Here is a 24,699-nt window from a genome sequence, read left to right on the forward strand (position 1 = left end):
CTACTCTCTGCTGCCACCTCTGGTGAGACTGATGCTGCAGTTATCTGCTCTCTGCTGCCACCTCTGGTGAGACTGATGCTGCAGTTATCTGCTCTCTGCTGCCACCTCTGGTGAGACTAATGCTCTACAGGATTCTGCTCACTATCGCCATCTCTGGCGAACTCTGCAAGCTGCACAATAAAATGCACTTCCTGGATCTGTGCTATTGAGTCTAGCCCGGTGCTGCAGTTCCCCTCGGGGCTTCTCCCCCTGGGAGAAACCATCACTGCCGCCCCTGAGAATCCACCAAACACCCTTAAACCATAACATCCTCTCCCTGATCCTTCCCAGTCTCCCTCCCTCCTGCGCCTCCTCACCCTGCTCCCTCCCCACAATCCCTCCCTTTTCCCTCCTTCCTTCTCCCAGCTCCCTGCTCTCCCCTCCTCCTTTCTTCCCCCCCCCCCCGTCTCTCTGAGAGGCTGCAGAGTTACCCATTTTGGTTTTTATAAAGGGAACAGGACTTGGCTTTATTAATCAGCCAATTGCAACAACCCACGTCCTAGGACTACATTTCCCACAATTCCCAAAAAACTCAGGAAAGGCAGTGCAGGACTACATTTCCCAGCGTCCATCCCAACTAGATGGGCCATGGGGTCTTTTCCTACCGTCAAGTTTCGGTTTCTAACAGCTCCTTGTGCCGCGGCTGCAGTTCCCACTTCCTCTTCCTTGGTGATGTCATTTCCTGCTGGAAGGGGGCGGTGCTCCCTGTACAGAACGTGGTGCTGAGACCGGAAGCTGAAAACCCTGAGACAGCAGCAGAGCCTGAATCTGCCCGCACCCGAGGGACGGTGCAGGGAGGGAGCCGGGGCTGGAAATCCTGCTCTGGAGAAGGGGCAGGAGAATGGCTGCAGGGCTTTCTGCTCAGCAGGTAGGAGACTGGCAGGAGGGGGGCAGGGGATGCAGCCTGGGACTGATCCCATCCCCCACCCCAGGGACCGTGCAGGGAGGGAGCCGGGGCAGGAGATCCTGCTCTGGAGAAGGGGCAGGAGAATGGCTGCAGGGCTTTCTGCTCAGCAGGTAGGAGACTGGCAGGAGGGGGGAAGGGGATGCAGCCTGGGACTGATCCCATCCCCCACCCCAGGGACCGTGCAGGGAGGGAGCCGGGGCAGGAGATCCTGCTCTGGAGAAGGGGCAGGAGAATGGCTGCAGGGCTTTCTGCTCAGCAGGTAGGAGACTGGCAGGAGGGGGGCAGGGGATGCAGCCTGGGACTGATCCCATCCCCCACCCCAGGGAGCGTGCAGGGAGGGAGCCGGGGCTGGAAATCCTGCTCTGGAGAAGGGGCAGGAGAATGGCTGCAGGGCTTTCTGCTCAGCAGGTAGGAGACTGGCAGGAGGGGGGCAGGGGATGCAGCCTGGGACTGATCCCATCCCCCACCCCAGGGACCGTGCAGGGAGGGAGCCGGGGCAGGAGATCCTGCTCTGGAGAAGGGGCAGGAGAATGGCTGCAGGGCTTTCTGCTCAGCAGGTAGGAGACTGGCAGGAGGGGGGCAGGGGATGCAGCCTGGGACTGATCCCATCCCCCACCCCAGGGAGCGTGCAGGGAGGGAGCCGGGGCTGGAAATCCTGCTCTGGAGAAGGGGAAGGAGAATGGCTGCAGGGCTTTCTGCTCAGCAGGTAGGAGACTGGCAGGAGGGGGGCAGGGGATGCAGCCTGGGACTGATCCCATCCCCCACCCCAGGGACCGTGCAGGGAGGGAGCCGGGGCAGGAGATCCTGCTCTGGAGAAGGGGCAGGAGAATGGCTGCAGGGCTTTCTGCTCAGCAGGTAGGAGACTGGCAGGAGGGGGGCAGGGGATGCAGCCTGGGACTGATCCCATCCCCTCCCACCCCAGGGACGGTGCAGGGAGGGAGCCGGGGCTGGAAATCCTGCTCTGGAGAAGGGGCAGGAGAATGGCTGCAGGGCTTTCTGCTCAGCAGGTAGGAGGGGGGCAGGGGATGCAGCCTGGGACTGATCCCATCCCCCACCCCAGGGACCGTGCAGGGAGGGAGCCGGGGCTGGAAGTCCTGCTCTGGAGAAGGGGCAGGAGAATGGCTGCAGGGCTTTCTGCTCAGCAGGTAGGAGACTGGCAGGAGGGGGGCAGGGGATGCAGCCTGGGACTGATCCCATCCCCCACCCCAGGGACGGTGCAGGGAGGGAGCCGGGGCTGGAAATCCTGCTCTGGAGAAGGGGCAGGAGAATGGCTGCAGGGCTTTCTGCTCAGCAGGTAGGAGGGGGGCAGGGGATGCAGCCTGGGACTGATCCCATCCCCCACCCCAGGGACCGTGCAGGGAGGGAGCCGGGGCTGGAAGTCCTGCTCTGGAGAAGGGGCAGGAGAATGGCTGCAGGGCTTTCTGCTCAGCAGGGAGGAGACTGGCAGGAGGGGGGCAGGGGATGCAGCCTGGGACTGATCCCATCCCCCACCCCAGGGACGGTGCAGGGAGGGAGCCGGGGCTGGAAATCCTGCTCTGGAGAAGGGGCAGGAGAATGGCTGCAGGGCTTTCTGCTCAGCAGGTAGGAGGGGGGCAGGGGATGCAGCCTGGGACTGATCCCATCCCCCACCCCAGGGACCGTGCAGGGAGGGAGCCGGGGCTGGAAGTCCTGCTCTGGAGAAGGGGCAGGAGAATGGCTGCAGGGCTTTCTGCTCAGCAGGTAGGAGACTGGCAGGAGGGGGGCAGGGGATGCAGCCTGGGACTGATCCCATCCCCCACCCCAGGGACCGTGCAGGGAGGGAGCCAGGGCTGGAAATCCTGCTCTGGAGAAGGGGCAGGAGAATGGCTGCAGGGCTTTCTGCTCAGCAGGTAGGAGACTGGCAGGAGGAGGGCAGGGGATGCACCTCTGGATGTGTAGCTATTTTCTATTTCACCCTCAATATCATGCAGAAAAAAATATTTTTGTATGCTATGTTTTCTTAGTTCCCCGGACATTCCTAGTGGTTGGATGAGCAGACTGTGAGCTAGGAAAGGCAGGGTTCAGATCCATTGCCTCAGGTATAAATTTAGGGAGTGATTCATTCGGGATGAGCGTTCATTTAAAACGATTAAGAAATCTGAACTGAGTCAGGAATATTCATGTTTTGCATTTTAGGAAGCTGATACATGGCACTAATTAATCAAACAAGTTGTAGGTGTCCTGACGTAATACATCTGTGAGGAGCTTGTAGAGTTATCCTCGCTTCATCAGCTCAATGGAGAAAGAGCGCAGTGACCCTGGTGTTAAATAGCACAGAGGCATCTCCATCTTAGGCCGCCTGCATTCATCATCACAGCTCAATAAAGGAAAAGGGAGACTTGGCGAGGTGATGAGATGCACTGCCCTTCCTCACCACAATGTCTCCCCTACCCTCACCTCCCCCACCACTCTCTCTCCAAGACCCCTAATCTTGTCTTGCTCCTCTGCACATCGTCTCTGCATGGGCACACTCTGACTTTTATATATGGGAGCGTGTTCCTCCTTACCCATCTCTCCCCTCTACATGCCCGGTTCACCCTTCACTGCTCCCCCATCCTCCCGCCTCCTCAGCAGGTTAGGCTTCCCTTCATTGGCAGGCTCAGCTCTCCTTTCGGTTTGTGATTCCCCCTCCTCCCCAGGCTTGGATCACTTCCCTGCTCTTTTCTGGTACTGCTCCTGCCTCCCCACCCCCTTCAGCTCTTCTCCCAGCACTGACAGATTCCAGGCTAAAGATGGTCCCATAGAAGATACTCTGTAACCTCCATGCCCGGAGCCCTGGCAACTCAGCAGTCAGCGTCTGCCCGGCTGCAGGGCAACAGCTGCACGTGGTGCTTCCCCTCTTCAGCTTGCAAAACCCTTCCTGTCTTCCTTGTGCTTTATTTACCCCGGACACTGCAGGGCTGGAAGGAGAGTGCAGATACTGCCTGCCTCCCAACCCTTCCATGATAGCATAGAAATCTTTACCAAACTTAAAATAAGTTTCCGAACGTGTAGCCAGATGGACTCAGGACCAGTGGATTATGTGCTGTTCTGCTAGCAGATTGATTTATTTATTTAAACATTTTTATATGCCGGCATTAGTTGTGGACATCATGTCGGTTTACAATAAACAGGTTAAGCTTGGCAATTACATTTTAACAGGGAAGTCAAACTGGGAGAGGGGATAGTGAAAGATAGCTGAGAAAGGATAGGATAACAAAACATGGTTCCTCAAGATGAGGAAAGGGAGTATAAAAAAATATAGTTCCTCAATATGAGGAAAGGAGTAGAAGTATTGTGGTCTACTTTGGCACGGAGGGATGGCTTTTATTCTGGGTAGGCTTGGTTGAATAACCATGTTTTTAATTTCTTTTTGAAGTTGTTCATACCTGGTTCAAGGCGTATGTCAGGCGGTAGCGTGTTCCAATGAGTAGGACCTGCAATCGAGAGGGCACGGTCGCGTGTGGAGGAGAGATGGGCTGTTTTCAGGGAGGGCACAAGTAGGGTGCCTGAGTTGGCCGTTCTGGTGGGTCGATTGGCCTTAGGAGTTGTAAATGGGAAATCTAACCAGTTGGAGTTGTGAGTGTGAATTGCTTTGTGGATTATGGTGAGGGTTTTGTAGATAATGCGTGATGCTATGGGGAGCCAGTGTAAGTCTCTGAGGATAGGGGTGATGTGATCATATTTGCGGGAGTTTGCAATGAGCCTCGCTGCCGCATGTTGCAACATTTGAAGAGGTTTAATGGTAGATTGGGGGAGCCCTATGAGTAAAGCATTGCAGTAGTCTATTTTGGATGTGATGGTGGCCTGGATAACAGTACGGAAATCTTGGGTATGTAAGAGAGGTCTGAGTTTTTTAAGCACATTAAGTTTGAAAAAGCAGGCTTTGAGTATGGCGTTTACGTAGTTCTTCATACTTAATTGGTGGTCAAGGATAACTCCAAGGTCTCTCACAAAGGGTTGTGTTGAGGGATGGGAGAAGGAGTCAGATTTCAAAGCTGAGGTCACTCTAGATAGACCCCTGCAGTAACCTCAGTTTCCTAGCGTGTAGCAGATGGACTCAGGACCAATGGGTATAGTGTACTCCTCTTAGTAGTTGGAGATGGATCAGATTTCAATCTGACATCAGCCCCTGGTACATTTACCCCTGCAGGAAGTGCAGCTCTTCAGTATTTTCCGTCTCCATAGCAGTTAGGGACTATCTGCACGCTCTCAGAGCATTGGACCAAATTTAAAGAAGAAAACCAAAATTTTAAAGAAGAAACCTACCTGAAGTCGAGCCCCGCTCTCCTGCGGTGATACCCTCAGGTCCCTCCCCCAGTTGAGATTCCTGAGGTGATTTCTGTGGTCCCTCGGAGGTGAGCCTCGGTCCGGCGGCTGATTCGCGGCGAGGACCTAGCCCCCGAAGTCTCGGGCGTGGCTGAGAGGCAGCGGGTGCACCCTCGAGCATGGCGGTGAAGGTATTTGCCCTCTCCCCCCCGCAGCTGGAGACCGCCCGGAACGAAGCCGGGAAGCGCCGAAGACAAGGTAAGGTAGAAATCTTCACTTGATTCCGGTCTCCGAGGATCAAGGAGAAGCGCAGGTCACCGAGACCAGCGCCACCGGGTTGATCCGCCCTAGCTGGGCCAGGCCCCGGCTATTCCAAGGGCCTGCCCACGTGGAGACCCTCCGAGGTGGTCACCATATTGCCCGCGTGCTCGCCATCGCCATCATGGCCTCATTCGCCGTTCCTTTCGCCGAGCGCATAGTCCTTCCTAGGCGCATAAAGTACATGTGCGCGTGAAGCTACACGCACATAACTCTTGTGCGCATAAGCTGCTCGCACAAAAGTCGTGTGCACAGAATACGTGCGCCCTACTAGTTGCGCACATAACTACACGCACAACCTACACGCGCGGCACAGGTGCACCGGAGCGCATAGGATTTACGTGCAGACAACCATGGCTCCACCAGAAGCAGGGATAAAGGCTCAAGACCTCCGCCCAGCATGCCACATCAGAGCCGCACAAAGCGAGGAGGCCGACTCCCTGTGCACCCAGTGTGAGGAGGCCCTGGGAGATCCAGTCCAGGGCCAGTCCCACCCAGGGCCGAGTATTAGCTCCTCAGGGGTACCCCGGACCTAGCAAATCCCAAGGGGACCCCCCCCTCAGATGGGCACCCCCAGGGAGCCAGCGCCCCTCAGCCTAGACCAGTGTCTATCTCATGGGTGGAGTTCTTCAGAACCTCCAACTGAGCAGCCTATGCTCCACCGGAGGACTCTTATGCCCCAGGCCTCTCAAAACCTAGGCACAGACTTCCACTAGCCAGAAGCACCACCTATGGGGACTTGGACATATCTGAAGAGGAAGCCGAGCTCCTAGAAGAGGGGGAGCTCCCCCCCGGGGACAGAGCCTTACCGAGCCATGAGACGCTTCTTCACAAGGGACGAGCTCCCGGACCTGGTCACCCAATGCCTGACGGAGCTCGCCATCCCGGGCCCAGGTACTTTGGGGGATCCTAAACCGAATCCCCTGCTGGAGGGCATTCGGCAGACTTCCCGCCATTTCCCTCTGCTACAAGCAGCACAACTATTAATTGACCTGGAATGGAATGCCTCGGAATCCCCATTCAAAGGGGGACGAGCCTTGGAAACATGCCCCCTGGACCCGACAACCAAGGATCTCCTGGCATGCCCAAGAGTTGATGCCATGGTCTGCGTGGTAGCTAAGCGCACCACTATCCCAGTGGAGGGAGGGGCAGCGCTCAAGGATGCACACGACCGACGTTTGGAGTCTATCCTTAAACAATCATTTGATGTAACCGCCATGTCTTTACAAATTGCGGCCTTCTGTACTGTGGTGACACCTGCCTGCTTATCTCAGACCAGAAACAACACCCTGGGAGAAGTCATGGAACCAGCAGTGTCATTCCTTGCGGACACAGCTTCTGACCTAGTGCGCACAGCGGCCAGAAGTGTATCATCTGCGGTGGCGGCCAGGAGGCAACTCTGGCTCCGAAGCTGGTCGGCCGACGCATCTTCCAAAACACGCCTCACTAGAATGCCCGTCAAAGGCTCTCTACTGTTCGGCAGCGAACTGGAGAAACTAGCCGACAAATGGGGTGAGTCCGCATTGCCACGCCTGCCGGAGGATAAGACAAAGAGAACTCAACGACCCTTCCCCCAGATCCTCCAGGGGCAGAAGTTCACAGCGCTTGACTCCTTACAGAAGCAGCTACCAAATGCCCGCCCTACGGTCAGGAACCAGTCCTTTCGGAACAAGCTCAACAAGAGGGAACCAGCTCGGGTATAGGCCCCAGCCGCACCCCACAATGAGATTCAGCCGACCCATCCGAGGGAAGAAGCCATAGGGGCAGACTAACCCTATTCTACCACAGATGGGTCGAGATAACTTCAGACATGTGGGTCCTAGCCATCATTCGGGAGGGGTACTACCTAGATTTCCTACGAACGCCCCCCCCCCACACCGGACAAATCTGTGGAGTCTCCCTGCCACGACCCCGCCAAGAGGGCAGCAGTGGAAGCTACACTGTCCAGACTACTGACCCTCGAGGTCATAACCCCAGTGCCTCCACAGGAAATAAATACTGGTTATTATCCATTTATTTTATCATCCCAAGAAAGAGGGAACATTCAGGCCTATCCTGGACCTGAAGTCGATCAACCGACACCTGCGGATTCCCCACTTCCGCATTGAAACCCTACAATCAGTGATAAGAGCGGTACAACCAGGAGAGTTCCTCACATCCCTGGAACTTTCGGAGGCCTATCTTCACATCCTAATCCATCAGGAACACCAGCGTTATCTGCACTTCAAAGTCCTGGACCGCCATTTCCAGTTCCGGGCACTACTCTTCGGGTTAGCCACGGCACCCCGGACATTTATCAAGGTCATCGTGGTGGTGGCGGCAACACTAAGGAAGGAAGGAGTCCTCGTACATCCTTACCTAGACGATTGGCTGATCAGGGCAAAATCACCAGAGGAAAGCCTCCAGGCAACCAGCAGTCATAGCGCTGCTGGAGAGCCTAGGATGGGTAGTCAACACAAACAAGAGTTCACTACAGCCCTCTCAGTCGTTGGAATACCTAGGAGTCCGATTCGACACCAAGGAAGACAAAGTCAGCCTGACCCCCACAAGGAGATCAAAGTAGGGGAACCGACTGCAAATATTTCTGAAAGATCCTCGCCCCCACAGCATGAGATTACCTGCAAGTCCTCGGGCTGATGGCGTCCACTCTGGAAGTTGTACCATGGGCGCGAGCCCACAAGAGGCCACTACAGCGCTCACTCATCACGGTGGAATGCACGGTCCCAGAACTACACCATATGTCTATCACTCCTGGGCAGAGTCCGGACCCAGTTACGGTGGTGGTTACAAGCCAGCCACATGACTCAGGGATCAAGACTATCCTCCCCAACCTGGACCCTGCTCACCACAGATGCCAGTCTATGGGGATGGGGAGCACACTGCGAGGAACTAACCCCCTAGGGGCAGTGGAACGCAGAAGAGGCGGGATGGAACATCAATCGCCTGGAAGCAAGGGCAGTCAGGCTAGCCTCCCTGCGGTTCGCTCACAGACTTCGGGACAAAGCGATCAGAGTAATGTCGGACAACGCCACAACCGTAGCCTACAACAACCGACAGGGGGGAACCAGAAGTCAACAGGTGTCCCTAGAAATAGATCCTCTGATGGCATGGGCGGAAGCAAACCTCCAGGAGATCTCCGCCATCCACATCGCCGGGAAAGACAACACCACGGCAGACTACCTCAGCAGGGAAAGTCTGGATCCAGGAGAATGGAAGCTGTCGCCCACAGCCTTCCAAATGAGAGTGAGAAGATGGGGAACACCGGACATGGACCTTCTGGCAAACAGATCCAACGCCCAAGTACCTAGATACTTACTTCAGTCGTAGGCGGGAACCGCAGGCCCAAGGGATCGATGCCTTGGTACAGACCTAGCCACCGGGGACCCTGCTATACGCCTTCCCGCCGTGGCCCCTGGTAGGCGCAGTCATTCACAAGATACAGCTACACAGGGGTCTAGTTCTTTTAGTGGCTCCAGATTGTGGTATGCAGACATGAGAAGACTGCTGGCAGGGAACCCCTGCCACTGCCTGCACACAGGGACTTGCTACAGCAAGGTCCGATACTTCATGAGGACCCAGCTCAATTCTCTCTTATGGTCTGGCCATTGAGAGAGCCCGCCTGAGAGAGAGCAGATACTCAGGGGCGGTAATTGACACCCTCCTCCGAGCACGCAAGTTCTCCACATCGTTAACCTACATAAGGATTTGGAGAGTATTTGAAGCCTGGTGCGAAGACCACGACGTCAAACCACGCACATCTAAGGTTCCCGTGATCCTAGAATTCCTACTAGACGGACTACAGAAGGGGCTTCCCCTCAGCTCCATCAAGGGTACAGGTAGCCGCATTGTCATGCTACGGCTCCAAGAGTGAGGGCGACAGCATAGCCTCTCACCCGGACGTGTCACACTTCCTGAAAGGAGTTAAACACATTCGCCCACCACTAAAGTGGCCGGTACCTCTATGGAACCTCAATCTCGTTTTGGACTTCCTAGCGGGAACCTCATTCAGACCTCTCCGAGGCCTGTCCCTCCACATGCTAACCCTAAAGACGGTGTTTTTTACTGGCAGTTTGTTCAGCCCGCCGCATCTCGGAGCTACAAACACTGTCCTGCCGTGAGCCGTTCCTCAGACTCACCCCAAGATCCATCCAACTACGCACGGTTCCCTCGTTCCTTCCCAAGGTGGTCTCACGCTTCCATCTTAACCAGACCATCTCGCTACCATCGGCAGATGGCTTGAAGAATTCGGAAGAAGCCCGTAGTCTACGCCACCTGAACATCGGCAAACTCTTATCCAGGTACCTGGAGATGTCGGAACCCGTACGAAAAACGGACCACCTTTTCGTCCTTCACAGCAGAAAGAGATAAGGGGAAGCAGCCTCGCGGGCGACCATAGCCCGCTGGATCAAGGAAGTTATCAAGGCGGCCTACATAGAGGCAGGCAAGCCACCGCCTTTATAAGTCAAGGCCCCCTCTACCAGAGCCCAGGCGGTATCCTGGGCAGAAACTAGGATGCTATCACCCGCAGAGATCTGCAGGGCAGCGACATGGTCCTCCATCCATACCTTCTCCAGATTCTACCGTCTGGATGTTCAGGCTCGAGAGGACACGGCATTTGCGAGGGCAGTACTAAGTGGGTCACGGGCAGCCTCCCACCCGGATCAGGAGTAGCTTTTATACATCCCATTGATCCTGAGTCCATCTGCTACACGCTAGGAAATGGAGAAATTACTTACCTGATAATTTCGTTTTCCTTAGTGTAGACAGATGGACTCAGCATCCCACCCACGGCTGCCGTCACACAGAGAACTTCAAATGATTTAAGGGTAAGACACATTTTCATTTACCTAGGGCATCCACCCTACCGGGTGTCGACGCTTTCCAGTTGAGTACACTGGCGGTCTCCAGCTATAGTCAATCAGCCAAGCCAAGTTAATCAAGTTATAACGTTTAACCAAGTTATGAAGTTAATCAAGTAATCAGTCAGTCACACATATATCCACAACGCTTTTGAGGAGAATACTGAAGAGCTGCACTTCCTGCAGGGGTATATGTACTAGGGGCTGACATCAGATTGAAATCTGATCCGTCTCCAACTGCTAATAGGAGTACACTATACCCATTGGTCCTGAGTCCATCTGTCTACACTAAGGAAAACAAAATTATCAGGTAAGTAATTTCTCCATTCTTCAGTATCTCTGTCTCCTAGCAGATGCAGACACTATCCCACACACTAGAATAGTGTTAAGAATTATAGCAAAGAAGAAACAACATTTTCTTTAAGGAAGATTGAGCCCCACTCTCCTGTGGTGATACCTATGGGTCCCTCCCCGAGTCGAGAATTCCTGAGGTGATCTCCGATATCCCTCAGAGGTGTGCCTTGGTCCGGTAACCAGTTCCCGGTGTGGGCGGGGCGCGCAACACTTCCATTAGATTTTAGATTCTCTTATGTATGATTTATTTGTATTGTTAACCGTTTTGATTTATGTTGAATTGTGGTTTATCAAAAATAATAAAATAAATTAAACCTTGAGCTGGGTTTTGGAAAAGCAAAAAATCAAATGTAGAATCAAAATTTAACCATTAGAAAATAAGAATTTATAGACAGAGGCATTACCAGGAACTTCAGCGAGATGCGGACAGGCTCATGTGACTCAGGGCCTATACAGTCTCTGCCTGAGATTTTGATTGTTAAATTCAAGGAACATAATCAACCTTCCCTCCACCCCGAGACTGATTCTGTAAAGATGCAGGTGCTAAGAACATAATTTGCCGTATTGGGTCAGATGGGAGGGTCCATCAAGCCCCACTGCTGCTCCGTGCAGGTTACCCCCATGGTTCTGTTAAGGGAGGTAACTGCTGCTCCGTGCAGGTTACCCCCATGTTTCTCTTAAGAGTAGTATCTGCAGCTCCGTGCCAGTAAAGCTTTTTTATTTATTCCCATCCTCTAGCCTTTTAGGGATCCAAAGTGTTTGTCCCATGCCCCTTTGAAATCCTTCACAGTTTTAGTCTTCACCACTTCCTCCGAAAGGGTGTTCCAGGCATCCACCACCCTCTCCGTGAAGAAATACTTCCTGACATTGGTTAATAAATAAATAAAGTCTTCCTCCTTGGAGTTTCAAATCGTGACCCCTAGTTCTACTAAATTGTTTCCAACGGAAAAGGTTTGTTGACCCCGTGGATCATTAAACCCTTTCAGGTATCTGAAGGTCTGTATTCTATCTCCCCTGCACCTCCTCTCCGCCAGGGTGTACATATTCAGATCCTTCAGCCTCTCATTTGATGAAGACCCTCCACCTTTTTGGTCCCCCTTCTCTGGACCACCTCCATCCTGTCTCTGTCCCTGTTGAGATACGGTCTCCAGAGCTGAACACAGTACTCCAGGTGAGGCCTCACCAAGGACCTGTACAAGGGGATAATCACTTCCCTTTTCTTACTCGATATTCCTCTCTCTATGCAGCCCAGCATTCTTCTGGCTTTGGCTATCACAGTGTCACACTGCTTTGTCGACTTCAGGTCGTTAGACACTATCACCCCACGGTCTCTCTCCTGCTCCGTGCACATCAGCCCTTCATCCTCCAACGCATACAGCTCTTTCGGATTACCACACCCCAGATGCATGACTTTGCATTTCTTGGCATTGAATCCCAGCTCCCATATCTTATCAGGTGTAAATCTGATTATAACGATTTATAGCCAAATGTAGAAGGCGCGAGGGGTCTGGGTAAACTGGGGGAAGTACAGGCTAAAAAACCAGGAGGGTCTTGATGACCGAGAGAGAAACTGGGCAAACTGGTTCAATTGATCATTTTCTTCACGCACGAATGTTTTAAAATGACCTCACTTGTGCATGTAAAAGCTGACAATTCCTAAGGAAAATGCCTAATTAGGAGAAGCTCGTGCAAATGCTCAGAATGTGCATTCTCAGTGTATTTTATAACATGCACACAGACTTACTGACCAGTATATGATTTCTGTGGTTAATATGCGTTAATATGGGTGCAATGTCATTTTAAAGTTACCATCCGTGGTAGTGATAAACATTTTATATCTTGTTTAAGTACTGAATCTTGGCGTCTTCATCATACATTCCAGACCAGTCCAGAAAAGTGTGAGCATTGGACCTGAATGTACTATCCTATAGTCCAGTGCTGGAGGGCTACTTTTCCGCTTTCTCTGGGGAGGTTAGAACGAGCCTGAGCAGGGAATGTATTTGCAGTCTCTTTCATGATTATTTTCCACTGTAAGCATAAGCTTTATAGGTTAGGGAGGGAATTTTGATCCAGGGCAACTGAAGTAGGGAGGAGTCTTAGTGGAGGATCAGCAGGACCAGGTCTAGGGTGAAGGCTAGACCCAGCCATCCAGTGTTCCAGAAATCTAGACCTCTAACCTAGGCGAAGGCAGACTGGATGGCAACAGTCACTGTAATGGCATTGGCTGATGTGCTCAAGCTGAGGGAAACTAGCAGCCCTCATGTACACCAGGATGAGTGAGTCAGACTTGTTCTGGGATGGAGATCTCCTGCAGTACCTATCAGCAGCACATACAGACAATACCATCATCGTACAGGTGCATGTTTTAAGCTGACGTTCTTTACAACCCAGCCTGTCCCCAAGCCCTTTCCCAGCTACCTCACATTCATCCCCCACACCACCCCCATCACCAAGCTCCAGCAGCCTCTCTGTCAGACTCCACCCTCTACCAGGCTTGATGCTGATCATTTCTCCCCAGTGCCTCTAACCCAAGCTTAGGCTGCTGGCACTGTGCTGGTGATCTTCCTGCCACCACTCAGCCTCCTTCTTGCAAATTACCTTGCAAATTCTTTCCACAGCTTCCACCACTGCTGGAAGAAGTCTTCCTACATTATGAGTAGCTGCTGGCTGTTTCCAATTGGCTTAAGGGAAGCTTGCAAATGCACAAAGAAAATTGGATGGATCTGATGGAAAAGTGGGTTGGCCATGGCCCACCAAGACCTCTTCCCCTGCCTAAACCTCTGTTACCACCAATACATTTGTGCACATCCTCCCCTGGGGCCACACTCTGCCCCTCTTCTTCCCTCACACATCTACTCCTCCCACAAGGTTCTCATGCACCCCCATACCCTGGCTCTCATCACAACAATTCAAATATGCATTGCTGATTTCAGGGAGAAGGGGGAGGATACTGGATTCCCCACAGCTTCTCATACTCCCCCAGCATTCAACCCCCTCATCTCCAAAAATATTTATCTTCTCCCATGTCCTCTTCTTGTATCATCAGTATTCACCCCTTTCTTCACCTCCTCCCTTTTGGTATTTTCCTCCTTTCCCTCCCCATCAATCTCTTACAGATCCCTGATTATGCTCTAGGATGCCTCCTTCCTCTTCCCCACTCTGCCCTCAGCTGAATCCTGAGACCTGGGTTCCTAGCCTATGGCTTTGTCTATATCTGGTCCAGCTTCTCACTCCTGATGAATAAGGGGACAGGGCGGGAGGGAGTGAGACTAAAGCACAGGACACAGCAGAACAGAATTCCACATTGCTCTGCACCTGTGCTGCCTACAGTGCCTGCTCAGTCTCGGGCATAGGAGGGGGAGAAGGTAAGTTTGGATCAGAGACTGCAGAAAAGAAAACACCTGCTCTACTCCCTTTTCAGCTCCTCCTCCTTCTCCATTCAGGCAAATCCACACAAGTGGGTTATGCACCTCTACCAGGAGATGGAGTAAATCTGACATCACAGACATATAGCTCTGCCCCGACATCAGCTCTCCAGTATTCTCTGTCTCCAGCAGATGGTGGACATGCATTTCCCTGCTGGGATTGCTTGTAGTAAAAAAGAAAAAGAAGGAAAATTTAATAAGAAAAGACATTTTACACCACTGCTTGTTCTCATGAAACGTAGAAATGACGGCAGAAAAAGATCAATCGCCCATCCAGTCTGCCCAGCAAGTTCCCACACTTATTTTCCCATAATTATCTGTTCAGGGCCCTTGTTTGTAACTGTTTGATTCAAATTTCCTGCCACCCCCTGCCATTGATGCAGAGAGTAATGTTGGAGTTGCATCAAAGGTGAGCATAAGGCTTAATGGTTAAGGGTAGTAACCGCCACATCAAGCAAGTTACCCCCACACTTGTTTACTCAGACTGCACAGATTAATGCCTTGTTGGATGTTGTCTGAATGTAAATCCTCTTTTCCACATTTATCCTTGCGTTGAAGAAGAAAGCAACGCTGAATATGCATTCAAAGTGATGTATCGGGCTTCACTGATTTAGGGTAGTAACCGCTGCAATAGGCAAGCTACCCCCACGCTTATTTGTTTACCCAGATTGTGTAGTTCAGTCCTTGTTGGTTGTTGTCTGAATGCAAATCCTCTTTTTCCACATTTTTCCTTGCCGTTGAAGCAGAGAGCAATGTTGGAATTACATTAACCGTGTGAAGGCTTATTGAGTAAGTTTTTGTCTTCCTCCGGAAGGGCATTCCAGGCACCCACCACCCTCTCCGTAAAGAAATACTTCCTGACATTGGTTCTGAGTTTTCCTCCTTGGAGTTTCAAATCGTGACCCCCTGGTTCTACTGATTTTTTTCCAACGGAAAAGGTTTGTTGTTGACCATGGATCATTAAAACCTTTCAAGTGTCTGAAAGTCTGTATCATATCATGCCTGCTCCTCTCCTCCAGGGTGTACATATTCAGGTCCTTCAGCCTCTCCTCATAAGTCATTTGATGAAGACCTTCCACCTTTTTGGTTGCCCTTCTCTGTACCGCCTCCATCCTGTCTCTGTCCCTTTGGAGATACAGTCTCCAGTACTGAACACAATACTCTAGGTGAGGCCTCACCAAGGCCCTGTACAAGGGGATCATCATTTCCTTTCTCTTACTAGATATTCCTCTCTCTATGCAGCCTAGCATTCTGGCTTTAACTATCGCCTTGTCACATAATTTTGCCATTTTCAGATCGTTAGACACTCACTCCAATCTCTCTCCTGCTCCGTGCACATCAGCCCTTCACACCCCCCCCCCATCAAATACAATTCTTTCGGATTTCCACAACCCACATGCATGACTCTGCACTTCTTGGCATTGAATCTCAGCTGCCACATCTTCGACCACTCTTCCAGCTTCCTTAAATCCTGTCTCATTCTCTCCACTCCTTCCGGCGTGTCCACTATGTTGCAGATCTTAGTATCATCTGCAAAAAGACAAACCTTACTTTCTATCCCATCCGCAATGTCGCTCACAAAGATATTGTACAGGACCGGTCCCAACACCGAGCCTTGCGGCACTCCACTCATCATCGCTTTGTCTTCAGAGTAAGTTCCATTTACCATGACACATTGTCTTCTGTCCGTCAACCAGTTTGCAATCCAGGCCACCACCTCGGCACTCACTCCTAAGCTTCTCATTTTATTCACAAGCCTCCTGTGCGGGACCGTATCTAAAGCTTTGCTGAAATCCAAGTAGATGACATCGAGAGCTGTTCCTCGATCCAATGCCCTAGTCACCCAATCAAAAAATTCAATCAGATTTGTCTGACAGGACCTTCCCCTGGTGAATCCATGCTGCCTCTGGTCCAGGAATTCTCCCGACTGTAGATAGTTCACTATTCTCTCTTTCAACAGTGACTCCATTACATTTCCCACCATCGAGGTGAGGCTAACCAGCCTGTAGTTTCCAGCCTCCTCTCTTGTGAAGCGGGACCACCGCCGCTCTTCTCCAATCACTCGGCACCACTCCCGTTTCTAGGGATCTATTGAACAGGTCACGCAGCGGACCCGCCAGAACATCTCGGAGTTCCCTCAGTATCCTGGGATGAACTCCATGGCTTTGTCCACTTTCAGTTTTCCTAGCTCTTCCCATACATTTTCTTCTGTAAACAGAGTTTCATCTACTCCTCTCCCCTTCAGTTTATTTTTAACTAGCAACGGTCCTTCTCCAGGGTCATCTTTAGTGAACACTGAGGTGATAATAAGTTCCTCCCTCAGTTGAACGCCTTTAGTCCGGCAGTTTTGTCAGGTGTGGTCTTACAAAAAAAAATTTTTTTTAAAGCGAAACAGTTGAAGGATGTGGGAGACTCTGCAGACCCAGTTGTGTTCTCAGCCGGGGAGGGCTGAGTTTTGGTAAAGAAACAAAAGAAAAGAGAGAGTGGAAAGAAGGTAGGGAAGTTTTATTCGTCTAACTCTTCATTGACGTGAGTGGTCGGCATATTTTTCTCTCTCACTTCTCTGGGGAGTTTAGTTAGGTGCGGAGGTGGCGCAGGCTTGATGGGTTGAGCAGCCTTTGCCTAGGTCCCACTCCCAGGCTTGGACACTATGAGCCGCGTGGTAGACTATGGTAGTGTTTTCGCGTACTTGAGTGTTCATTCTTGCCATGCGATGATGGTATAGTAACACTGAGACATGTGCGAGCCTACTTGTGCCCACAAGACCACAGCGTGTCTTTTCATACTTGAGCCGTATACTGAGCCTGTTTGGAGTACCAAATGCCTGCTTGGGCATGTACTTGACTGCATACAGAGCGTTTACTTGAGCGCATACTTCAGTGCGCACATACTGTGGTGGGTATCTTATTTGGGCGCACAGAAGAATGTGGTGGTAGGTGCCGCTGACAAAGACGTCTAAGCGCTTGGTGATCTGTGCTGCTTGCCATGTAAGGGCATTACAGCTTGGGATTTCTGCGAATCTGTGTCTGCACTGTCTGGATGCCTGAGGTGATTTGCCTCCTACTGATTTTGCCAACAATGATCCATCCCCTCAGACAGGGAGGACTGGAGCTGAAGGTGAAACAGGGGTGTCCTCTTCTTCAATTAACCCTAGGACAGGGCATGTTCAGACAGAGGTCGTCAGATTAGGGCCTCTGGGGCCTGGTATGGACCCAGAGGCCCATCCTCCTTTCCTGAGTAGGAATTTTTTCCAGGGACTACAGGCCTTTCTGCAGGGATGTCCAGCAGAGATGGCGATACCGTCAAAATCAGGGTCACGTCCTCGAAATCCCCATTTGTCTGCCACAGTGGTCCCTGATCGTGTTCAAGAGGATGTGGATAAGGATAACTCTGATGAGGATTGGTTTTCTCCCCTCTAGAGGAAGGGGAAATTTCCCCCAGATTAGAGCCATATAAAATGCTCTGCTTCGTTTCTTTCATAGTGATGAGACGCTGTGTCTGTTTTCTCAGACTCTAAAGACATTTGGTGCGGCTGGGGGTGATTCTTTTTGGTCACCCTATGCAGAGCATCATTTTTCTTCCCCTCCTGGATGCAAATTTAAGAGTTGATTGACCTTGAAGGGAGTGCTCCAGAAGTGAATTTTGAAGGGGGGCACACTTTGGTGGGTTTGTACCCCTTGGTTCCAAGTGGACCACTGATAGGAAGGGCAACTCTAAAGGATGCTCAGGATAGTAGATTTAAAACTATCCTTAAGTAGACCTTTGAGGCCATTATGATGAATTTGCCTCTTGTTGTTCCCTGGTGGTTCGGGCTAGTCTATGTCTCTCTTAGGAGACTGATGAAGCGGAGTCGAATAGCAAAGATTTGATGGAACCAGGAGCTGCCGCCTTAGTTGATGCGGGCTGGGACCTTGTTTGCACCGCCACCAGAAGAGTGGCTTACATAATAGCAGCTTGGCATCAGCTGTGATTGCGAAATTAGTCGGCAGACACAATTTCTAAGTCTACTTTCATGAAGTTACCCTTTAAGGGTTCTCTCATAGGGTAACTTTAAGAGAGTTAGTTGGAGAAAATGGTATTTAGATCAGAGGAGTCCTAGGTCCCTTTCAGAAGCCTCGACCTTTTGACCCAGAAAGCCTCGGAAGAATGCAAGCTCCGGGAAAGGTGCACCTTGATCTTCACATTGAAGATCTGCAGTGTCACCTCCTGGGGCAGAGAGAGGTGGACATCTATCTCGCTGATTTCAGAGGTAGGTCCAGATCATGTCGGGCCTTTGGGAAGTAATAAGAAAAGGCTATACTTTGGTCTTTCTTTGCTTTCTTCCGCAGGCCTTTATGGTTTCTCCTGCAAATCCCTACAGAAGAGAGTGGCAGTGGAGACTAACTTAAGGAGGCTGTTGGGCATGAAGGCTGTAATTCCTGTTCCCAAACTTAGATTGTAAGCCCTCTGGTGATAGGGAAATACCTACAGTACCTGAATGTAATCTGCTTTGAAATGCTGAAAAAAAGTGTGAAAAGCGGATAAAAAAAAAATATAGTGAGAGTGAGCAAGCCTCTATAGAGGCTCAAAAAAAAAAAAAAATATTAAAAGAAAACAGGGGCTGCTATCCCATTTATTTTGGGCGTTCCCAGAAAGGAGGGATCCTTTCGGCCCAAAGGAATCAATCGACATTTGCGGGTGACTTATTTCATTATGGAAACTCTGCGCTCTGTATTACTGGCAGTGCAATTGGGGGAATTTTCGTGTCTCCAGATCTGCTGCAGGTATTTCTCGTATTCCGATTCGCAGGGAACATCAATGGATCTTGCAGTTGCCATTCTGGGACGTTTTGATCAGTGTCAGGCCTGTCTGGCGGGCAGGATAATGTCAGACAATGTGGCAACTGGATTTCATTCATCATCAGACTAGAACGAAACCTAACAAGTGACAGAGGCGTTAGATGTTGCTCTGCCATAGCAGGAGCACATCTTTTAGATATACTAGCCTGCCACATTACTGGAAAGGGCAATGTAAAAGCCGTTTTGCCCAGGTTCAGTCGAAGAAGGGATCCGAAAGTTCTTGGATCGATGCTCTCATTCAGGCATGGCTGCAGGTTTTTACATCATGGCCACTAATTGGCATGATTGTTTGAAAGATTGCAATTGAAACTCTGCTTTTGATGGTAATGGTTTGGGCCCAATGTCTGTGGTATGCCGATCTGCTGTGGTTGCTGATGGGCAGGCCTCTTAGGCTACCGCCGGGGAAAGATTGATTGGCTGTAGGGACCCATTTCACATGTCAATGCGGGGCAATTTTCTCTTACACTTTGGCCCTTGAGAGGGCTCAAGTTATTGAAGCATGGTTAGTCTGCTGCATTGCTTTCCACTTTGCATCGGGCTAAATAAAAATATATATATATTTCTATATCTCGGGCTTATGTGAGAGTTGGGCGAGTTTTTGAGGCCTTGTGTGAGGAGCAAGGTTCTCAGCCTCTCAGAGTGGTAATTTGATTAATTTGGAATTTTTTAGGACAGATTGCTTAAAGGCTTGGCCCTTAACTCCTTGAAAGTTCAAGTGGCAGCACTCACGTGTTATAGGAGCCGAGTTCTTGGTGGGTTTTTGTCTCCCCATCCGTATGTGTCTCGGTTCGAGAAGGAAGTTAATCATCTTAGTCATCCCTTGTGGTTACCAGTGTCCTTATGGTAACTTAATCTGATTGTGGATTCCTTTCAAGTCCTACCCTTTTCAACTGCAACATAGCTTCTTCTTGAAGGTACTTACCTTGAAGACTGTTTGTTCTAGGGGTAATCTGCTCAGCAAGTTGAGTTTTCGAAGCTGAAGGCTTTTTCTTTGCATGAGCCATTCCTGCCTGCGACTCTGATGGTACAGCTTTGGACTCTACCTTCTTTTGGCCCATAGTGGTATCGGAATTTCATTTGACTCTGTTTATTTCCCTGGCTACACTGGAAAGGAATACAGAGGAGCGTGAACATCGTCTCTTGCCTGTTCTGGCTGTCAAGTGGCATCTGATGCAGAACCTTGGAGGTTATTAATCCTCACAGTAAGTCTGGTCAACTGTGCTCCATGGTGGAGGTATACAGGGTGAGCCAGCGGCGCAAGCAACTATAGTCCGTTATTGAATTTTGGAAGTCATCAGTGGTCAACTTTCGCACCCTACCAGGCATTCCGCTTGATCGTTTGGGCTCAGGAAGACCACCAGCCTTAGCTTGTGCAATTGTGCTTGCTGCGTCCCCTGGGCAGCCTTTGGTACATCCCACTGGTGTGGGTTAGCCTGCCTGAGTGAACAAAAAGAAGAAATTCCTACTTATCTGATGAAATTTTTTATTTAATTTTAATTTCTTTCCTCTGAGGAAGGCAGGCCGATCCACAATCCATCCTTGGCTGCCATCTTGCTTTGTTTGTCCTCTAGGTACGAATGACGCAGAATGTTATATCTGTTACTCGTTTGAGGATTGGTAAGTGTCATGACCAGCTCCTTAGTTTAGTAAATGTTAGCTCTTTGACTGAGCTCAGTGTTTTCACTTGGTTGGAAGCATAAGTGGTTATGTTCAAGAATAATCAGTTTGTCCTCCGTTTGGCTTTTCCAGACAATACTTGCGGGCTGAATTCGGGACAGGGCTATAGGTCCGTGCCATCAGCTTTTACTCTGTCTCCACCTGCTGGTAGAGGTGCATAACCCATTTGTGTGGATTGACCTTCCTGATTGCAGAAGAAAGGAAATTATCAGGTAAGTGTAATTTCTCCTTTCTTTTTCCCTGCAGAGAAGGAAACCAAACAGCTGTTTGAGATTTGGGGCACGATCCCTGTGTGCCCATGGTTTCAGCACCCTGAATACAGAATTAGTACATCACAATGGGAGAAATGTCACTGCCCAGGACACCACACTCTTCTTGCTCTGTTAGGATTTAGCACAGGGAGTCCTCCTGATTGAATAGAACCTGATGTTCTGGATAATGCTCTTATAGCTTCCTTTTTATTATACTGTGATTTATCCACGCAATGACATTTCATATTCTCTGTCTCTGGAATTAGAGAATATTTTCCAGTTTGATTTGAAAACCCCTGGGGTCTGTGAAGGAAACTAACTCTAGGGGCAACACAGAGGGAACAAATCTGGCATTTCCTGGGGAAGAGGGGTCCTGGTGTCCTAACATTTCATCATGGAAAAGAGGAGAATAAATCCAGCTGACATCTAATGCACACTGAGCCCATCCACGTGTCTCTGAGTGTTTCTGGTTTGTGTTTCAGGTGCCGGTGACGTTTGAGGACATCGCTGTCTCTTTCTCCCAGGAGGAGTGGGGGGGTATTTAGATGAAGGGCAGAAGGAGCTTTACAGGGAGGTGATGAAGGAGAACTATGAGACCCTGATCTCCCCTAGGTAAAAAATTGCATTACCTGCATGTTAGTGGACTCGAGGGCTGTTTTACTGAAGGTCGTTTGTGACTTTTCTCCTGACTCCACCTCCAGCATTGCTCTGTGTCTGAGCTGGCACCTGAGATTGGTTGTTTGGATCTTCTCATGGAGACGGCCCCTGCGAGGCAGTCTAGGAATTTATCTCAGATGTCTTACATGAGGCACTTGCTGGGGAGCATCCACAAAGTTTCTCAAGGGACTTGACTGAGCCCTCAGCAGCAGGACCAGGACTACTGAGCCCACCTGCCCGGATATAGAACTGAATGGGCCAAATTTTAAAAGCGGTACTCGCACTAAAAGATGAGTACGTGGCCGCATGTGAGAGACATGAATTTCAAAGGCAGCTAATTACTTGATCGTGCTAAAAAAAGGGGTGGGCAGCATTTAAATGTGTAAATCCGGCGGCTGCTGCTCGTGGCAGACTGTTAGCTGCGTATATTTCCTGCTGCTCCTGATGAGGTGTAAGTCTGCAGAAATCACTTTGTAGGACTACGATAGGGGGGGGGGGGGGGGGTGCAGGATGAAGAACTGGAAGGGTCTGGATGACCCTGAGAGAAATTGGACAAACTGGGAATGGCTTTAACCTGAGCATGTTTTAAAATCCTCTTCCCTCAAGCGTTAAAGCCGACAAATTGTTAAGGAAGGAATGTGCTTTACATCTGCTCGAGTACACATGCTAGGCGTATTTTACATCATACACACATACTTGTGCACGTAATTTAAAAACTCCAGCGTATCTTTGGCTCCCTCGGCTCCGACGTGCACGTACGGTCCGCATGCATTCTTGTTTTACAATAGCTGAATATGAACAGAAGGATACAAGAGGTCCTGAGCTTTGCTTCATGACCTGTCATTACCCCCTGTGACATACTTAGCCTTGCACTGATATAATAGGGAGGTTTAAGCTTGTCTGCATATTTCTAGCTGTCTCATGGCCATTTTTTCCCTTCTCCCCTACCTACAGATCCATTCTCCTTCTTCCTGATGCTAACCCTACCCAATCTCATTCCCCACTTCTGTCCATTAGGAACATCAGGTGCCCTGTCAGCCTCCCATATTCTCCACCTCCTCAGCCATTCTGTCTTCTGCCTTGTCCATTGCTTTACAAAGTTTTCTTCCTCATCACCCTAAGAGAATCTCACTGTCTTTACTGTCATCACACCTGCCCTTCTCTGGATATTAATCTCAGTCCTGTCCCTACATAAGAACATAAGAAATTGCCATGCTGGGGTCAGACCAAGGGTCCATCAAGCCCAGCATCCTGTTTCCCAACAGAGGCCAAAAACCAGGACACAAGAACCTGGCAATTACCCCAAACACTAAGAAGAACCCATGCTACTGATGCAATTAATAGCAGTGGCTATTCCCTAAGTATAATTGATTAATAGCCATTAATGGACTTCTCCTCCAAGAACTTATCCAAACCTTTTTTAACAGCTCCTTCACCCCCACTCATCCAGCCATACCAAAAATTACACAAGTGAGAGACCTAGGAGTTTCTAATCGAAATCACCTGAACCTGAAAGCTACCATCAACAAAACCACCAAGACTGCTTTTATAAACTCCAAGTACTGAAAAGAATAAGACCCCCTGTTCCACACTCATGACTTTAGAACGATTCTACAATCATCATCTTTGCAAAGCTGGACTATTGTAACACCCATCTTGCTTGGTCTCCCCTCATCACACACCAAACCTCTGCAAATGGTTCAAAATGCATCCGCCCGTATACTCACTAACACCAGGAGAAGAGACAACATAACCCCTATCCTAATGGGCCTCCACTGGCTACCCATCCACTTCAGAATAATCTACAAGGTCATTCTCATCATATACAAAAACATCCCATCAACTAGCCCCAATTGACCTTCATTTCCCCCTCCGATTACACGCTTCAACAAGACCGACAAGAGATGCCTTACAATGGATCACTTCAAGTACCACCCAGCCAAAACTACCAGACACTTTACGCTAAGAAATCGAGCCTTCTCCACAGCCGGTCCCACCTTATGGAACTCCATCCCCCCAGATCTTAGAATGGAACCCAGCCTCTCAACCTTCAAGAAAAGACTCAAGACCTGGCTGTTCATGCAGGCTTTTCCTAACTCCAATATTATTTAATCTCCTAACAATCAATACACATCACCATCAATATTGCTATTAACTACCTCTTACAATATAATTATATGTACTCATCTGGTTTTTCCTTTTCCTTCTTACTCCAAGTTTAATTTTTCCTTGTTACATGTAACTGCTTTTTCTGCACCATTGTTCATGTTTAAGTTTATTTTGCACTCCTGTTCCATGTGAACCAGCATGATGGGACTATTGTCTTGAATGTTGGTATATAAAAAAAACTTAAATAAATAAATAAAATAACTGCCACTAACTACCTTCTCTGGCAACAAATTCCAGAGCTTTATTGGTGCGTTGAGTGAAAAAGAATTTTCTCTCTGATTAGTCTTAAATGTGTTACTTGCTAAATTCATGGAATGCCCCCTAGTCCTTCTATTATTCGGAAAGTGTAAATAACCGAGTCACATCTACTCGTTCAAGACCTCTCATGATCTTAAAGGACCTCTATCATATCCCCCCTCAGCCGTCTCTTCTCCAAGCTGAACAGCCCTACCTCTTCAGCCTTTCCTCATAGGGGAGCTGTTCCATCCCCTTATCATTTTGGTTGCCCTTCTCTGTACCTTCTTCTCCATCGCAACTATATCTTTTTTGAGATGCAGCGACCAGAATTGTACACAGTATTCAAGGTGCGGTCTCACCATGGAGCGATACAGAGGCATTATGACATTTTCCGTTCTATTAACATTCCCTTCCTAATAATTCCTAACATTCTATTTGCTTTTTTGACTGCTGCAGCACACTGAGCCGACGATTTAAAGTATTATCCACTATGATGCCTAGATCTTTTTCCTGGGTGGTAGCTCCTAACATGGAACCTAACATCGTGTAACTACAGCAAGGGTTATTTTTCCCTATGTGCATCACCTTGCACTTGTCCCACATTAAATTTCATCTGCCATTTGGATGCCCAATCTTCCAGTCTTGCAAGGTCCTCCTGTAATGTATCACAGTCTGCCTGTGATTTAACTACTCTGAATAATT

General features: G+C 49.8%; 1 protein-coding gene across 2 annotated transcripts in view; it reads left to right on the plus strand.

Annotated features, from left to right (window-relative positions):
• The first annotated feature begins 757 nt into the window (after window positions 1-757).
• LOC115083468 (gastrula zinc finger protein XlCGF57.1-like) overlaps window positions 758-24,699 on the plus strand; it is a 31,923-nt gene continuing 7,981 nt past the window's right edge. The window contains exon 1 of one of the 2 annotated variants that reach the window (XM_029587317.1): window positions 758-907. The gene's annotated coding sequence lies outside the window, so the exon portion shown is untranslated. Of the gene's footprint in view, window positions 908-21,467; window positions 21,547-24,699 lie in introns of those variants that run through there. The other variant, XR_003854341.1, reaches the window with a different exon arrangement.

Source organism: Rhinatrema bivittatum, chromosome 2 (assembly GCF_901001135.1).
Source record: "Rhinatrema bivittatum chromosome 2, aRhiBiv1.1, whole genome shotgun sequence".
NCBI lineage: Eukaryota > Metazoa > Chordata > Amphibia > Gymnophiona > Rhinatrematidae > Rhinatrema > Rhinatrema bivittatum.